Raw genomic sequence first — 17,696 nt, 5'->3', positions numbered from 1 at the left:
AACAATATGCTTTTGCTGAAAGATGAACTCTTTTGCTGCAAACAGAATGTAATGCAGCTGGCTGGCTATCTGTACTTTGTGATAGTATACGATTTTAATGAAGCTTTGCTGACACAAAACTGGAATAATGTAGTGCAAATCAGTCCTGTACTGAAAATGAGAGTCAACTTGTACTAACATACTTTCTCATATTATTCTCTATGCTATCCTAATGGAATAGAAAATTATTAGCTTTTCTGGAAATTTATTTGCCTTGAGAAACCAAGTTCAACATACCGTCTGTGTTGATACACAGATCTTTTTCCTGTTAGGTTAAAAGTAATTCTAAATCTATTACTTTATATGAAATTGTTTTCTTCCCTGGTAGGGGTAACACATTGCTCTAGACTGTAGTTTCCTGGCATGTCTCATTATTTTTGTTTTCATGCAGTCCCCTTGCCTTTCATTAACATGCACATGGGCTAAGCTCATGACGCTGTCTTTGATTTCAACTCACCCTCCCCAACTCTCCTAATTTTCTTTCTTCTCTGCTTTAGTTGTGAAGTTCCTCAAAAATACTTCTTTCTCCTTTCCCCTGTAGCCAAAAGAGGTCCTCTCCATTCCCTTTAGCTCTGTTGGTGCAATTGCTGGGTAGAGCTACTGGAGCTCCCTCTCAGCAAGGCCCTACAAATTTTGTTTTGTGCATGCTTGGGTTTCCTTTGTTAGAGGTTTCCCACTGTGTATTTATGTGTCCAAGCAGTCTTTACACTCTCAGTCCTTCCTTGCTCTGGCTGTCTATGACCCAGTAGCACTGCTATCATCTTGCAATTTTATCCACAAAGACAAGCCATTCTGGTCTACTTTTTGATGCTGCATAATCTGAGGTTATGGTTGCATTAGCTCCAATTTGGAAATAGATTGGCATTCAGGCTACCTCTGAAGAAGTAGAAAGCTGTATTTCTTTGTAAATAAAAGCTCAGATACTTATGGTTTGGGGGTACACAGGAGTTGATCTCTAGCTTGATCTAAAGCCTACTGAATCGATGAAAAGACTTCCACTGGCAGCAGCCAGCTTTGTATGACGTTCCTTGTGCAGTATCTGTCCTCCACTAATGACAGATGCCTTCTCCTGTGACTCAGCAGAGAAAAGGAAAGAGCATCTTGTTTAACAGCTAATATAGGATGCATCTCTGCTAATTCAAAGCTAAAAAATAGAACTTCAGCAGAAGATGTAAATGTGTTTGTAAAAGCAAGAGTAAAATCACAGTCCTTTACAATTAATTTATCACTGTTTGCAGTTTCCAGTCCATAGCAAAAGAAATAACAATAAATATTTAGCAAAGGAAAGTGAATCTGCATTTAGAGCATTTTAATAAATGTTTAAAATAAAATCAGCATGTATCACTTGGCTCTAGATAATACTTTTTTATCTCTCCTCTGTCTGCCTTTGATGGATGTTGTTCATGCTCTTTAGTTTACAGTAACAAGCAGGTTTTTAATTTTTCTATCTTCCTTCTCTCTAGTGCCAGGCTATGATGGATGATGTGACAAAAAGATTCATCAGTAAATTCTAAATCCTGAACAAAAAATAAATAAGTAATATAAGAAGCAGATTTGCCTTCTCCTTTGACAGCATTGCAAGTGCATCTGCTGCTCTCATTTTTCCCTTTTACTTGTTTAATCTTGATAATAATACTAACTCAGCATAAAGATATCTTGCATTTTTTAAGGTACGTGAGAGTACAGTATTGGTCCTAATATACTGTGTGTCTTTATTTGAGCTGCAGTGTTTGGATTTTGTGTTGAAGCAGCAATAGTCGACTTACAGGCAAGAATTGCAGAATCAAGAATTAGATTTCAAACCAGCTATGTTCCACTTTCTAGACAGCATTTCTCCAACATTGTGATACCAATTTGCCAGCTACCATGTTGTTCCTAAATATTAACCGCTCATAATATATGGATCATGTACATGCAGCAATGAAGTTACAACAAGAAGCGTGAGGGCAATCAAGACAGACTTCAGGGCCTTGGGATGACTGGTCAAGGGATCAAGAGCACAAGTAGCGTTCTCCTCTATCCTTCCAGTTGCAGGGAATGATGAGGGAAGAAACAGAGAGCACCAGCAGATTGAGACCTGGCTCTGAGCCTGGTGTCACCAGCAGAATTTTGGAGTTTTTGATCATGGGTTGTAGAGGAATTATAGAGGAATGAAGGCAGGTTAATTAACATTGATAATATACCGCTGTGGCCTTGCTTCATGGGCGGTGGTTTGGCTGATTTGGATCATGTGCAGCTGTGGCTGGTTCCTGCTAAGCAGTTAAATAGCTCTATGGGGCATGAAAGAGGAGTGCTGGATGAAGAGAGACCTGGAAGAAGCAGAGAGAAGAGAGAGAGAGAGTGCCCTGCATGTAGGAGAGACAAGGAGAGGTCCCTGGCAGAAGAAGAGATCCTGGAAGAGGAGCCAGAAGGAAGACTCCAGATGTGGCACAGGCAAGAAGCAGGGTGGACTGTCCTGAAGAGAAGAAACAGCACGGATGGTAGATGAACTTTTGAAAACGTGGGGGGGGATTGGTGGTTGTGCTGGGGCAAGGTGTGGGAACTACTTATTGCAATTAATCTGTTATGGGATGGTAAAAGCCTTGTTGCAGCAAGCTAGTTTTGCTAGTGCTACAACAATTAGTGCCCTGTGTGAGGCTCAAACTCAGGACCTTCAGATTATGAGACTAAGTGTAATGAGCAGTGACAGTGGTGATGGCTGTGCTGGGGGACATTTGAAGTTTTGAGCAGTGACGGTGGCGCCCAATGTAGCGGAGACAGGTGGGGATAGCCTGCGATCTGGATCATGTTGAAATAGGTGGGGAGAGCCTGGGGATCTGGATCAGACACCAGGAGAGGTGAGCCATTGGGGATGAAGAGAAGGAAGCCTGACTGCTATAACTCAAACTGGAACAACAGGTTGGTTTACATGAGAACAGGCCTGCTGGTGACAGATGGGGTACAATTGTTCTAAAAGGGAAAAGGATCTGTGCACAGGAGTTAGCTGGGCTCATTGAAAGAGCTTTAAACTAGATTGGAAAGGGATAAAGCCAGGCTCACTAGAGATAAGCCTGAGGGTAGCACATACGTTTGAGGGATGGTGTGCTAGTGAGGTCTGTCACTCTGCCATTTCAGTGGAGGTAGGAGATGGAAATCTACACAGCAGCAAAGACACCAAGGTTATTGATGTGTTAGAAACCACAGAAGTGTCTGAGAGTAGTCATGTAGGAATTAAGGCTTCTTTCCCCCAAAAAGGGATGGGATCAGTAGCCTAACTGAAGTGCATGTACACCAATGTACACTGCATGGGCAACAGGGTAAGCTGGCAATCATTGCGCAGCAGGAAAACTGTGACTTAGTTGCCATCACAGAAACATGGTGGGATTACTCACATTACTGGAGTGCTGCAATGGATGGCTACAAACTAATCAAGGAGGGGTAGGCAAGGAAGGAGAAGCAGTGGGATAGTCCTGTAGGCTAGGGAGTGTTTATGGGTAGGAAACAGCAGGAAGGTCAGTTAATTTTGATCACTTAATTTAATGCTCTGAGGCCTGAGCCTGTTTAACCTGGACAAGAGAAGGCTTAAAGGGGATCTTGCCAATGTGTACAAATATCTTGAGGGCAAATGTTAAGGGGATGGGGCTAGGCTCTTTTCAGTGGCAGCCACTGACAAGGAGAAGGGGCAACTGGCAAAAAATGCAACACAAAAAGTTCTTTCTGAATATGAGGAAAAACTTTTTTTTTTTACTTTGAGGGTGACAGAGAACAAGAACAGGCTGCCTGGAGAGGTTGTGGAATCTCCTTCTATGAAGACATTCAAAACCCTCCTGGATATGATTCTGTGCAGCCTGTTGCAGGTGAACCTGATTTAGCAGGGGGCTGCATTATGTGATTTCCAGAGATCCCTTCCAACATTGACCATTCTGTGATTCTACTGTACTGTGAATAGCAAAGGTGACAGTTTTTCTTCCACAATTCTTATGTCTGTGTTAAGGCTTTACATTGTTACTTAGTATTGTAGTATGTGAGCATAGATAACATCTGGTGGAGTTACATTTCTTCTAGAAATGGTCTTAAAGACTTGCAGAGGCAGAGTTGAACAGCACATTAATGATAGGATTTCAGTGTTTAATTATTGTCAGTGTAAAAAACAAGTCTGATTTCTAATATAAAGTTTCCTCTTCTGGCTACTGGTTATTGTGATAAGCAGAAAAACACTGAAACTCCCTTAAAACAAATCTAGCTGCATATTTTGTACTTTGAATGGCCAGGAATGAAATATGCCAAGAGGACGTGTTTTGAAACATTGAATTCAATAGAACCCAAACATCTAAGAGGATGAATCACCCAGCGGTCAAAATTTCAGCTCACTCCCTACTCCTCCAGCAAACCAAACAAAACCAATACGGCAGCACAGTTTAGGAGGTCAGATACAGGCTCCAAAGTTCCATTCATTTTCTTTTTACCTGTTGTATCATTGAATGTTTCACCAAATGTGGAAGATCCTGTTGTTAAAGAGAAGCTGAAACAAATATTTCTTGGGCCAGGAACAAAGAGATGATAGTGCCTGTGTTCTCATCAGGCGATTGAGATATCCTTGGGAGTCAGTGTGCTCTCAAAGGGATTGTTACAATATCTGTCTCACTGGGAATTTAACTTTTGTGGGTCTGGAACTTGAGCAGTGGAAATCTGTAAGACAGAATGGCAGAAACACATTATTTGGGAAATAAGACAAAATGGGTAAAATCTGCAAACACACAGAGAAAGTTTTGTAAAGGGAAGGAAAATAATTGACTTCATGCATTTGGGAAATTATGGTCTTGAGGTAGAGAGGAGGTAAAATGCCACTCTGGCTTAATTATAGGACCAGGCATGACAAGAGAAAATGTACAAGTACAGAAGATACTTGATTTTACAGAACCCTTGAAATGCAAAGGATGCATGAGTATTCTTCCAGAAGTGTTACAGAACACTTCAGAGCAATGAGACCACTAAAGGCAGAGAAGGATGTTTTGGTGTTTGTTTTTGTCCAGTACTGCTCATGTAGTCTGAATTGCAGTCTGACAGTAATTTGTTTTCAAGGATGAGCAAAGTGCCCATATGTGTAATACTCATACCTGCCACAAATTCTTGACATTATTAAATTTAAATTTAATAATGAAAAATTCACCTTCTACCAGAGCTGCTGGGGATGCCTGGGAATGGCAAACCTTATTTCTCAGACCCAGTCAGTCTGGGCACTTTGGTGCCAAAGAGTTATCAGAGTCATTTGGGGAAGCTCATATCTTATGTATCTCAGGCAGGGATAGAGAATATCCATATACAGCACCAGAAAACTCATGACTTACGGGATTTAAAGTCTATAAAAGCTCTCACAGCAGTCCTGTAGTGTTCAAGCAAGGGTACTCTATTAAATCTAAACATATTTTGTTTTCCTTCCTGTGCCAGGTTTATCAAATTTACAGCTAAGTATTTAGCCTAATTTGAAAAAAAAAAAAACAACCAAACAAAACCACGACTTTTAGATAAAATGCATTAAAGTCAAATTTATGTTGTGTTTGTAAATTAAAATATGATACATATAGTGAAAAAATGTATATACAGGTATAAAAACAAACACCTACATCTATCTCTCCTTTTTCACTTTCCTTGGAATCTACTCTTTTTTTTTTCCCTCTGAGATACAGCACAAGCATAATTCTACAACTTCAAGGAGTGTTTCTTAGTCTATAAAGCAAATTAGCACAGTTTTTGCTTTCTGCTCTATATGTCCATCACTGATCCCTCCTGATAGTGTTCAATATGAGTAAGGAAACTGGGACATTGTATCTGAAAACACATTTAGATGTTCCAGTGGAAAATAACCATTGTTCAAAGTGTAATATTTGAAAAAACACAACCTTTTTTGTTTCACAGTAATTCTGAAGGCTTAGCATGAACTGTTGCTATAAATAGCAGCGGTTACTGAATATCCTGTGGAGTATACTACAAGTGTGTTTGAAATACTGTACCAGTGCTGTGTAAAAGACAATATGTATATGCAACAACCATGCTGGATAATTAAAACCAGAGGAAAATGTGTGGTATGCAAAACAAGTTACAATCACCATTTCTGCCCCTTGAAGCTAAGATCTCATTGTGGTGAAGCTAAATAAATACTAGAAATGGAGAAGAGGAAAACCAAGCAGCATGCTAAAAGGAACTTACAAAGGAAAAGGTAATCTGCTATAAAATTTACTTTTTTCCTTTCTTTAACTGAAAGATAAGAAAAGTATAAAGTCCTGCACCTAGGGAGGAATAACACCATGCACCAGTACAGGGTGGGTGCTGGCCTGCTGGAAGGCAGCTCTGAGGCAAAGGACCTGGGAGTTCTGGTGGACACCAAGCTGCCCATGAGCCAGCAGTGTGCCCTGGTGAGCAAGGAGGCCAAAGAAATCTTGGGGTGCATTAGGAGGAGTGTGGCCAGCAGGTGACCCTGCCCTTCTGCTCTGCCCCAGTGAGGCTGCACCTGGAGTGCCGTGTCCAGTTCTGGGCTCCCCAGTTTGAGAGAGACAAGGAACTACTGGAGATGGGCCAGCAGAGAGCTACAGGGATGAGGGGACTGGAATGTTTCCCTTATGAGGAAAGGCTGAGAGAGCTGGGCCTGTTTAACCTCAAGAAGACCAAGTGGGGATCTTACTAATGCATACAAATATCTTCAGGCAGAGTGTCAAAAGCAGCAGGACCAGGCTCTTCAGTAGTGCCCTGCAACAGGACAAGGGGGAACAGGTACAGACCAAAACACGAAAATTTCCTTCTGAATATGAGGACCAGCTTCTTGACCTTGAGGGTGACAGAGCACTGGAACAGGCTGTCCAGAGAGGTTGTGGAGTCTCCTTCTCTGGAGACGTTTAAACCCTTTCTGGATGTAGTTCTGTACAAACTGCTCTAAGTGAATCTGCTTTAGCAGGGAGTTGGACTAGCTGATCTCCAGAGGTCCCTTCCAACCCTGACCATTCTGTGACAAAAGTAAGGGAAAGTATACAAAACTCTCCAACCAAGCCTTCCAGGTCACTTCTAAAAATCTGGGGAGATAAGCCATACCCAGTTATTAAGACTAATATAAGATTTGTGTTAGGAATGCCTTTAAGATAGCTAGTCATACTTCAGTTTTTCTTTATCTCCTAGCTGGTTTAGTGACAACTTAGCTTGCACATAGTAGGACACAGTTCATTCTTAACAGTTCCTTGTTTTTCTAGATTTAGCCAAAGAAATTGCATTGGGAAGAAAAGAATGTCTATGAAATAATATTATAAAAATGATACCCTCATCTGCTAAAAATAGAACTATTTTGGGAGGTTGAAGTTGTGCCTTAAGGGGGAAGCTGTCATACCTGGACTTTCCAGGTTCATTGGAATAGGCAGATTTAAAATAAAAACAAACTAAAACCACCCAAATGCCCCACAACACAAAGCTTTGAAGAAAAGTTTTATTAAGTTCCCCTTGGATCTAATAGCCAACCTTGACAAAGTCTCCATTGCCCTCTTTTTAAGTGTTTGAAATATTCAAACAAAGTCTGTGTAAAACATATGTTGTGTGCTACTTCACTCCTGACATGCAAAATTGAAATGAATGTGTAAAGGGCTGTGATGGAAGAGGATTCTTCTTCTCCTTTAGAAGTCTGCACCCACTACACATAGTGAGTGGCATTCTGGGTCCCAAAGATATCCTTGAGAATTTTCCCTTGGAACCATGACTTCAGCTAGGCAGTGTACAGCTCCTGGAGTTAGGGAGCTGTGAAGATAGTGCAGGGAAGTCCCATTTTCCATGTTACTTTTATTGGAGTGAAGAAATTAATCTTTCAGCAGCACCTCCCAGTCAGGTCTGAGCAATGGGACCTGTGACTCACCACTGCATCCATGTATGTGTGTTGTCAGGTGAGAACTGAAGTTTTAGGAGGGTTCTTCATGGCACCCAATGCCTTTGCTACATTAACCTGAATCCAAAGTCTAAACCTTGTTTAGAATCAGTATGCCCTTGAATGCAGAAAATTAATTTGTCCATTTTGAAGAAGCTACCATATTTCTATCCCATTTGGCAAATACATAGTACGTTGAATATGTTTGGTCTCAGAATTCCAATTTTTCATTTTGAGGTTTTAGCTATGTACTTAAAGGCACTGAAAATACATCGGTTGTAGGCAAGAGAGAGCTTCATATAAATATTGAATTTAGTCAAGAAGGTTTGTGTTCTGGATGTCAATAAAGGGCACAAGGGGGAAAGGACAGAGTGGAACAGGGAGCTTGCGTAAATGACTTCAAGCCTCTGGGTGAGCTCAGGGCAGACCCTGTGCCTATGAAATCATTTTCTATTGTTAGCCTGCACAAAATGCTTGGCTGTAAGCCCAGAGCGAAACTACGCTGTTTTTGTGCCAGACTACTGTTATGAGGACTGTGTCTGACTGCTACTCTGCACATACAGAACAAAGAATTACAGATTATTTTTTTCCCTCTCTGTGAAATTCAGCTTAATAGCCATGATTGCAATTTTCTACAACAAATCAGTAGAAAAACCTCGTGTTCAGATAGGTGTGTTTCTCATTCATTAGAGAAGGGAAATCTTGATTGTCTGTGTCCTGAGAGTGAAAGGACAGTTATTCCTACCCTTGGAAAGGTGACATGCCCCTGAACATCTTAGCTGAGATTTTCTGCCTTGGCTTTCTACAGGCCTTTACCTTTACCTGCACAACAATCAAGGCTATCCACCCTAGTGAATAAGAAAAATGTTTCTGTGTGTGAAGGCACATAGCTTTGGTTTTGCCTGAGACAGCCAATGCACTTAGTTTTGGATACTGATGGACAGGCATTTTGGTTTAGGTCCAAGTTACACTTTCTGCTCACTGTCTTCAGATCTGAACATGCAAGGCTATAAAAATAGAGAGTAGAAAGTACTTCTCACAGGTCATTTGATTCAGCTGTGGAGAAAAGCGTGGTGTGATATCAATCATGTCAGGATATTGTACTCTGCTTTACCCAGACCAGTTTAACATTAATTACAGAGCATTTTAAAGGCATCTGTTTAAAGGGGGTTAGGAGGAATGGTAGTTGAAAGAACTGTGTGCTGTCTTGGTTGACGTGCATTTTGAACAGTAAAAGCGTGTTATCAACTTTGAATATGATTCACATTCTGTCAGCATATTAAGGAAGTGGTAGGTTTCTTTGTAGCAGACGTAAAATGCATGTAATTTTGAATGTGAAATAAATATGCAAAATAAATACCCTAAAGCATAATTTCTCTAAGGAAGTTGTCACTGTCAAAAGTCAGGAAATTATTTATCGTAAAGGAGACCCTGGATAGTTTTGCTCCTCTCCTCAGGGCTCACTGACATTAATTATTTGCAGGAATCTGTATAATCCGATGAAACAATAAAGACAAAGAATAACCACTCTGAAATACATAGTTCCATTAAATAAATGCCTCTAGGTAAAAATATGCTCTGTGAAATGCAACTCTTTTAAAGCCCTATATATGCTTGTGCTGACACTGATCCTAAACTGGAGTTGCATGAGTACTTCCAAAGAGGTAAGATTTTTCTTAATAAATGTATATGGCATATACACTATGTTAAGATGGTCTTAGATAGAGCTGGCCATTTGAGGACATAGCGTTTACTTTTAGATGTCATCTGAAATTAACACTTTTGGTTATTATAAACAAGTTATGGTACAGCTTGTACTAAATAAAATGTAAACTCAACTTGGTACCTGTTTTACCTAGCTGAAGCCATAGTGCCCTTTTAAAAGCCAATAACTCATCAATGCTTGCCAAATTCTGAGTAAACAATATTTGTAGACTTTTGTTGATAATTCACGTGGTTTTTAATACTAATTCCACGTATTGGCAAGGGCCAAATGCAGCCTTGTAAATTACTCTTGGTAGTGTGAGTCTTTGCATTAGATGAAAGGATAAACAGATAATATCTGGATAAATTCAGTTTTGTTCTCTGTATTTGCAAGTGTATGCTCAGGCTGACATATTCCAGCAAGTAAATATTCAATTGTAGTTAATGGTGGAAGTCTTGATTTGTCTTTACTGCTATAATTTTCTAAGAAAAGAAGTAATGCAATCTTTGTTAACTAGTTCTCACATACTAACTCTGGCAGTTTTATGGATTAGCACCTAAAATAGTGTATAAAGTGCTTTGGCTTACACTACATTTCCACCAGAACATGCTTGCATTCGTCTTTCTAGAGATTTTGTCCAGCTCCACAAAAAATAAACAAAAAAACCAGAACAAAAATCTAGTTACAGTGATTCCACTTGCAGGTTATACAAGCAATAATCTCTTCACAATGTCTTAATCTTAAAGTGGTGTTTGAAGTCTTCTGGATAACCAGTAATGAAAGATGGTTTTGTTCTGACAATCTAGATGATGAGGAAGTATTTACCAGTCTCCCAACAGCTTTATAAAATGCTGTTGATCTGTTTGATGACTGACGTCTTTCACTGTCAAGGGTTGTGTTGAGAAAACAGCATCATGTCTGCTTGCAGATGATGTAGTGTGAAAACATGGGCAGATAATACGCAGCAAGGTGAAAACTTTGGACTATGCCCCTATGAACTAAGTCAGTAAAATGTTATTTTCATGAGATCACAGTTCTGGAAAATTATAATTAGCAGTTGAAAATATAAAAGAAAGGAGAAAAAAAAAAAAAAAAACCAACAAAAAACCACAAACCAAACAAGAACGTGCTATTAATGGTAGACTTAGGACAGTTACTCCCTGATTAATGATGGATTAATGGTACCGTGTTACTGGAACTCAACTCTTAGGTCCCTCAGTCCTACTCAATCTGCACTGAGTGCAATTCTTCTATATCCAAGCATGAACAAGTGGCTCATGTCTGTTTAAAGGGTAGGTGTGGTATTCTCAAAGATCTACTTTCAAGAGCTTTTTTTTTTTTTTTTAAATATATATTACAAATCTATTCAAGAGCCATCTGTAAGGGTATAGTAGTCAGTCAAACAATCTGTTGTTTAAAAGAAACTGCAACTGATTTGAAGTCCGTGTAACTCAGTACTACAAGTGAAAGGCATCATCTGCTGTCCATCAGCCCAATACCAAGGTGTCAGAGAGGTGTCAGAATAGGTTCTAAGTCTGCAGGTGAGATTTGTGCCTGAAGGGGATGTTTTTACAAATGCTGAGTTAACAGAGGGTGGCATAATGTCTGTGATATTAAGAAAATTATGTTTCCTATTAATGGAGCAGGAACCTTTGTATTGCACATTCAACTCTGCTCAGCCTCATCAAAGCCAATTTTCTCTGCTTGAATGAAAGATCACAGCAAGGTTTATTTTGTAAAGAAAGCTCACACAATCAAAATGAAAATAGAACTCTTACAGATAAAAGATTTTAACAATAAAAGCTGTAAAAGTCCCCTGAAAGTGAGATTCTGTCCAATTTGACACAATAAATTGTTTTACAGAAGAGTCCCACTAACAAGTACAGATTACATGTGTAAGACCTGGCTTTGCCTGCAGCTAATGTACCTAGAAGATGTATTAACTGCACAGCTCTCCTGTCTGCAGACAGTAGAAACAATTTGGTTACATTTAAGTATAGGAGGAAATGGAGAATATGAACACTAAGCCTTAAAAATGGCCAAATATTCAAAAACATTTAATATCAGTCACTGACTTCAGATTCCAAATCATCTAAGGAGGCTACACCCTTATCTATAAGTAAAATATTTGTTATTATTTACTGGAATACAGAATTTAAAACAATTAAATTAGCCACAGATATTAAAATGCCAGACAAGGCAAGGGGAAGCATGCTATGTATTCTGCAGTGTGCCTCCTTGGAACTGTCAGTGCTTCATGTTGTAACAGGCTGAAAATGAAGTGCAAACTCATCAGTGTAATTATTTCTTCTCTTCGCTTTGTGGAGGCTGTGCTGAAGGATGGACATGTTTAAGTTAATCAGTGATTACATTTGTTGCTGTGTGAATCTGTAAAACAAGTGTAGCAAATCTATTGCTATGCTGAGTCGTCGGGAGCCCCTTCTCAAATTTGTAGCTCTGCTGTATGAAAAACAGAAAAGCCACTCTCCCCTGCTGGTGGTTTGAATTGCTCTAATTTGTTCTGGTAACGGCACCAGATGTCACAGCATAAAAGGAAGCCCGACCCAGTAAAAAAGATTGCGATTCTGACCTTCTATTGAATTCTAGAGCTCTTGCCCTTTTTTGTCTTCTGAACAAACCCAGCACTCACAAACATGCTGAATGGAGTGGAAAAAACAGCTTGACTCTTGTGAAAGAAGTTGCAAGCAGAGATGAGATGGCCGCTTGCCACTTTCCCTGTCAGGGTGACATCTGCCACCATTTGCTGAGCTACTTCTGGTGGCGGAGGGGAGGGCAGGTCTGATGAACCTTCACCCCAACAGAGCTGGCCCTCTTGCCCTGTCCCTGCACCTTTGTCACTGCTTCTTGTTTTCCAGAATGATTTTTAATTTTTATTCAGTCTTTGGAGTCTATCTTTTAGGAGAGCTGAAAACTGTATCTTATGGGGCTTTTACTTCTTCAGCGAGATCATCACACCATTCCTTTCTGATACAATGAGCATTTAGTTTATTATATCTACCACTCTATTTGTCTTGGTAAAATACTTATACATCTGTAAAAAAGCCTAGCAGAGTAAATCAAAGTGAATACAGCCAGATGCCTGCTTGCATTGATAACAGTCCACTTTCATGATAAAGGCAGTCAACTTTCACATGATCCATGCGTTTTAGCCTTTAAACTATTTCTTTCATTAACTGATCTTTGCCAAGTTCAAAATAATCTGTGTGAAATTCTGTTTTCCTGTTTGCAGGAAAAAGTAGCAATGCTTGTCAGTATTGATTTTGGATGCAAATAGGTGTGCATATGTGTATGTACCTGGGTGTGTAGTTTTGTCTGCCTATACATTTTCAAGGTCTTGGCACTTACTTTATTTCCGTAACTCTTATTTACATAAGCCTAAACATGGCTCTTCCACAAAACTAAACACAGAGCAGAATACAGTTAGAGCTCTCACGAGAAGAGAAAGATTCATTAAAAGAGAAAGAAGGTAAAAGATTTGAAACCTTTGCTTGGTGAGGGTGTAAGTACCATTGGCAATCCAGTGAGAGCATAGATTTTGATGTGTTCTCCTAACTGGCTCAGATGCACTATTCAGCATCCTCCAGGGCAGAGACATGCTGCTTGGCAGAGGGTGTAATCTCCCAATACCATATGAGGCTGCCTGTGTCCAGCAAGTGTGAAAAAAGAAGGAATAACCACTAAAGAGAACAGCAAGTAACAAAGCTACAACATGCAAAACACCCATAACAATGCTTTAGAACCAGGCTATAGCCCTTGCTCACACTAATTCATATTTGCTCAATTAGAGAAACCCAACAAGCATGCATAGTGCTTTAAGATTGTATTCACCAAGCAGAATTACATGGATAGGTATTTTGTTCAATATAAAGCATTCAAGAAGGAAGCTTTTCTTTATGCTGAAATAAAATACTCCTTTTGTGCATCATGTTCAAGTGTGAAAAGACAGACATTAAAGACTAAAGTTAAATTGGGCTGAAAATATAAAGGATTTTTGAAACAACATTAGAACTTCTCCTGGACATTAAAATACAGTTTAGCAGTGACTAAGGAATTCATCTGATCTGCCTCATGAGATTTCCCATAGGTAAACATGGAAGGTGAAAATTCTCTATTATAGAAGAAATGTGGAGTTTATTTTATATCTTTACCTTTATATCTTTAGATCTATCTTCATATCTTTAATGGTTATGTATATATCACTGCATCTTTTTAAACACATTTTATTATCACTGTATACTTCACAAAGCTAGATCACTCATTTTGGGGTTGCGTTCAATTTACACAGAAGAAGCAATTAAATATTCTCATCCTGAGTTGTTCTGTTGCTGTTCTGGTTTTAATATGGAATGCAGATAAAAATTACATCAATTACAGGGTTTCTAGTTTAGATCAAAACCACAACTGATGGATTAGACAATGAAGAAACTTGGAACAAAGGTAGTTATTCAAGCATCTCCCTGACAATACTGGAGTTCAGCAAGACCCACAGTCTACTGAAACCCAGAATAAAACAGTTTGGCTATTTAATCTTGTATCTGATACGATCTTTAGTTAATTAACAAAACACGTTTCCTTTTCTTTGCAAAGTATTGCTGTGCATTGCTAAGCTATTTCTTTGTTTGACTTCTATTTTAGAGACATGTAAGTGCTGAATTCAATTATGCTTTCATCAGAATAATTCTTATTTTTACAATTCAGAAAGCATAGTAGGCTGTACACAAATGTGAAATACAGCTTTTGGTATGAGAATGAAGCTTCATGATATTGCACACACACACACACACCAAAAAAGAAAGAAAACTCAGCAAATATGACACTTGCTGGGTCAACAGCCCTTCTGCAAGGATTCATGCTATCTGGAGATTTCTACCCAACTGTCAGTCTTTTTTCTCCCCTCCATTCTCTTCTCTTCAGTAATCCACCTCTTCTTTTATTCTTTGCTACAGTAACTGACACCCACCAGCAGCATCAAGTTGAGGTCACTAAGGCAAGTGCCTGTCCTAGAATTGATCATTGGTCTGGGAGTATGACACACATATGACAGAGCAAGGTCACTCAACCTCTTGCCCTCCATTTTTCATTTCTGTGCAGGTCATTACCACTTCATTGTTCTTTCTCCCAACTTATCATGTTGCTTCTTACTGTACTACCTCATGAAAAATAGAGAGTACGTCAACCTTTATGAGATATTATCTGCTAAATGTTGCTCTTCTAACATTTCAGAAACATACTCTCCATTACAAAATGTCACTGAGGTACACTGTTTTAAAAATAGTATTTTATCTAGTAACTACTGCTACTATGGGGAAAAAAGTGCAAGGAAAGAAAGAAGCTAACTCATTAGGAATAACCTAATAAATTGTAATGGAAACATCTTGTAGAAGAGTCATATCTCTGCAGGGATGACATAAATAATAATCTAGTGTGAAATAAAAATTCACTCAAATACCTACGATAGTAACTTTTGTTGATGTAGAGTACTTTAGGATATTCCATAAGTGCCACTAGGTTATTTATTTTTGAGCAGAAGAAGCATCTGGGCATTGTGCAGGGTCTTTTATTTAAAATGGATAAACTTCCATATTAAAAATAAGCCTCACACTCTGGCAGCAGTACTCCACTCTCAAATATTTAATGTAAAAATACATGCATTTATGTAAATATGTGAAACAAACTTTCTGGCTTGTTCTTTTGTTTGGTTGACTTGACATAGTTATTTAATTCTGTGTAGGAGTGAACAGCACATCCATTGACAGGTTCTCAAAACTGTAATTTCTATCCGACCAGGGTCTGAAGCCTCGGGAATGTTTTTAAATTAACAGAAAAACTATTGATCTATTTCACTGATATTCAAAACCAAATGTTGGATGTAACTGTGAAAGTTGAGGTCACCCCTTGCTAGACTGTCTTCATGATCTAGAAAGGAAAGAAAGCATTATGTTTTTACAGATCTTATAATCAACTCAGAATGAGGCCACAGTTTCAAATTAAGTCCAGCTGCTGTAGTCACTAGTGCAAATCAAAATCACTGTCCTTACTAGTTTTGATGCCAGGCTATCTGATGTTGATAAGAGATTACAAAAGTGCATGAACAGGAATGGAATAAACCCCACATTCTGAGGTCAATGATGTAAGAAAATTTAAAAGATTTCAGAGAGAAAGTTTAAAATAAAAGGGTGCTTCTTTCCGCATTTCATTCAATGGGCTTAAAAACTACTGAAGACTGAAAATATTTTCAGCCATGCATTATAAATAAAGCTCTAAGAGACAGATAATGGGCAGAAGGATTGGCTGAGGACAATTATTACGCTGTTGAAAACTGACTTTTGGAACAAATTGTTCTGGCAACCTTCTGATATTAAAAGACATGATGACCGCATATCCCAGAACCCTGGAATCACAGGAAACAAAAGTGGGATGGACCTTAAGGCATCATCACGTCATTCATTTAGTAACATACTTCCCTATCATGATTAAGTTTCTTTTTTAAATGCCAAAATAACTGGGTATGTATTTCAAAATATTCTGCATGATGAGCTTTTCTTCAGTTCTATGGAACAATTGTCATATCCATAATATGATCTTATTGCCTGGGTGGTTCAACAACATTCACATGTAATGCTCTTTATCTATCTCTACCCATTTGCTTGAAATGTTACCCTTATTGTGATATTTTAATTTCCTTTAAAACAGCTTGTTTTTCCCTTACATTCAAGCATTTGACTCCAATATTTGCTCTCAATCACATTTTGCTGTAGTGCCAACTTTCATCTAAGTCATTGCACTGTTAACTCTGGGATTGTGGAAATGACCAAACAATATTGATATTATGTAGTTGCATGAAGCTCCCAAAACAAACAGAAAAATCTTTGCTTTAAATGTAAAATTGGTAAACTGTAACCAAAGCAAAGTAACACAATTAACCACAAATACACTACAGATAGAAAGGTTCAGGCCTGTGACTGTGTGCAGTTAAAAGAAAGCAAAGATACCTAAGTGGCCAGGTCTCTCAGTCTTTTCCTCTGGAGAAAAAGGTATGGGGTGAGGCAAGGTGGGAAAGAAAACATAGATATCTATAGCACATAGAAATAGAATGTACAAATAAAGACCTCCAAATGTCCATGTTTCTGTAGGCTTATCATAAGCAGTTTAATTTTTGATAGTTATGTTTCTGGGTGATATGTCCACAGACTTATAATTTGCCATGTTTCTCCCTCCATTTGTAATCCTTCTCCACTGTCACTGTGGAAATACTGCAACCCTGTCCTCCCCACAACATCCCATGTGTTCCCTGTCAAAGACACCGTCACTTTAAAAGAACAGCAATGCCCAGTGTAGCTGAATGACAGGGCTTATAAAGGACTAGAAATGATGTGAACATTTCTGCTAAAGAGAAATTTAGTGAAAAGATGAGTTTGCCAAATCTGAAACACTTTGAAGAAAGATATGGATGTCTATTGTCATTAGAAGCTTACTGAAAGCCAGAGCCTACATTCTCTCCAAAAAGTCGTCTTTTCTTTTTGCTGAGTTTTAGATTAAGGACCCTTTGGATCATAATTTGCAGTCTGATGTTAGGGCATACTGTGCCTGGTTTACTTCTATTGATGTAATTCCTCTCTTCTCCTGTGCCTCTGAAATATCAGTGCATGGCCATTTCCAATAGTGTGTAAAACAGAACTGGAAAAAGAATTAATGGGGAAAAGTAGGAATGTTTGCATACACAGAGAATCTGCTCTGTAAACAATAAATGAGATCATTCTAGCCACCTCGGAAACATTGTTATAGTAATTGACATATAAGATGATAATCAAAAAGTACCATGTGTATGATAACCATCAACAAGGGAGGTAGGAGAAAAAGCCCCACCCTAGGACTGTAGTTATGCCAGAAACCCGATAAAATCAATGATAATACAAAAAGGTTCACTGATGTCTAAGGCCCTGCTTAGAGCAGTGGAGCATTAGGTGCATGGTTGGCTAGATTGCCTTAGAAGCAATTAAAAATACTGCAACAAGAAAAAAGCTTCATACAAATAGGTCAAAGAACGGAAATAAT

Source organism: Falco rusticolus, chromosome 3 (assembly GCF_015220075.1).
Source record: "Falco rusticolus isolate bFalRus1 chromosome 3, bFalRus1.pri, whole genome shotgun sequence".
In the NCBI taxonomy this organism is placed as follows: domain Eukaryota; kingdom Metazoa; phylum Chordata; class Aves; order Falconiformes; family Falconidae; genus Falco; species Falco rusticolus.
Note: the sequence above shows the minus strand (reverse complement) of the source record.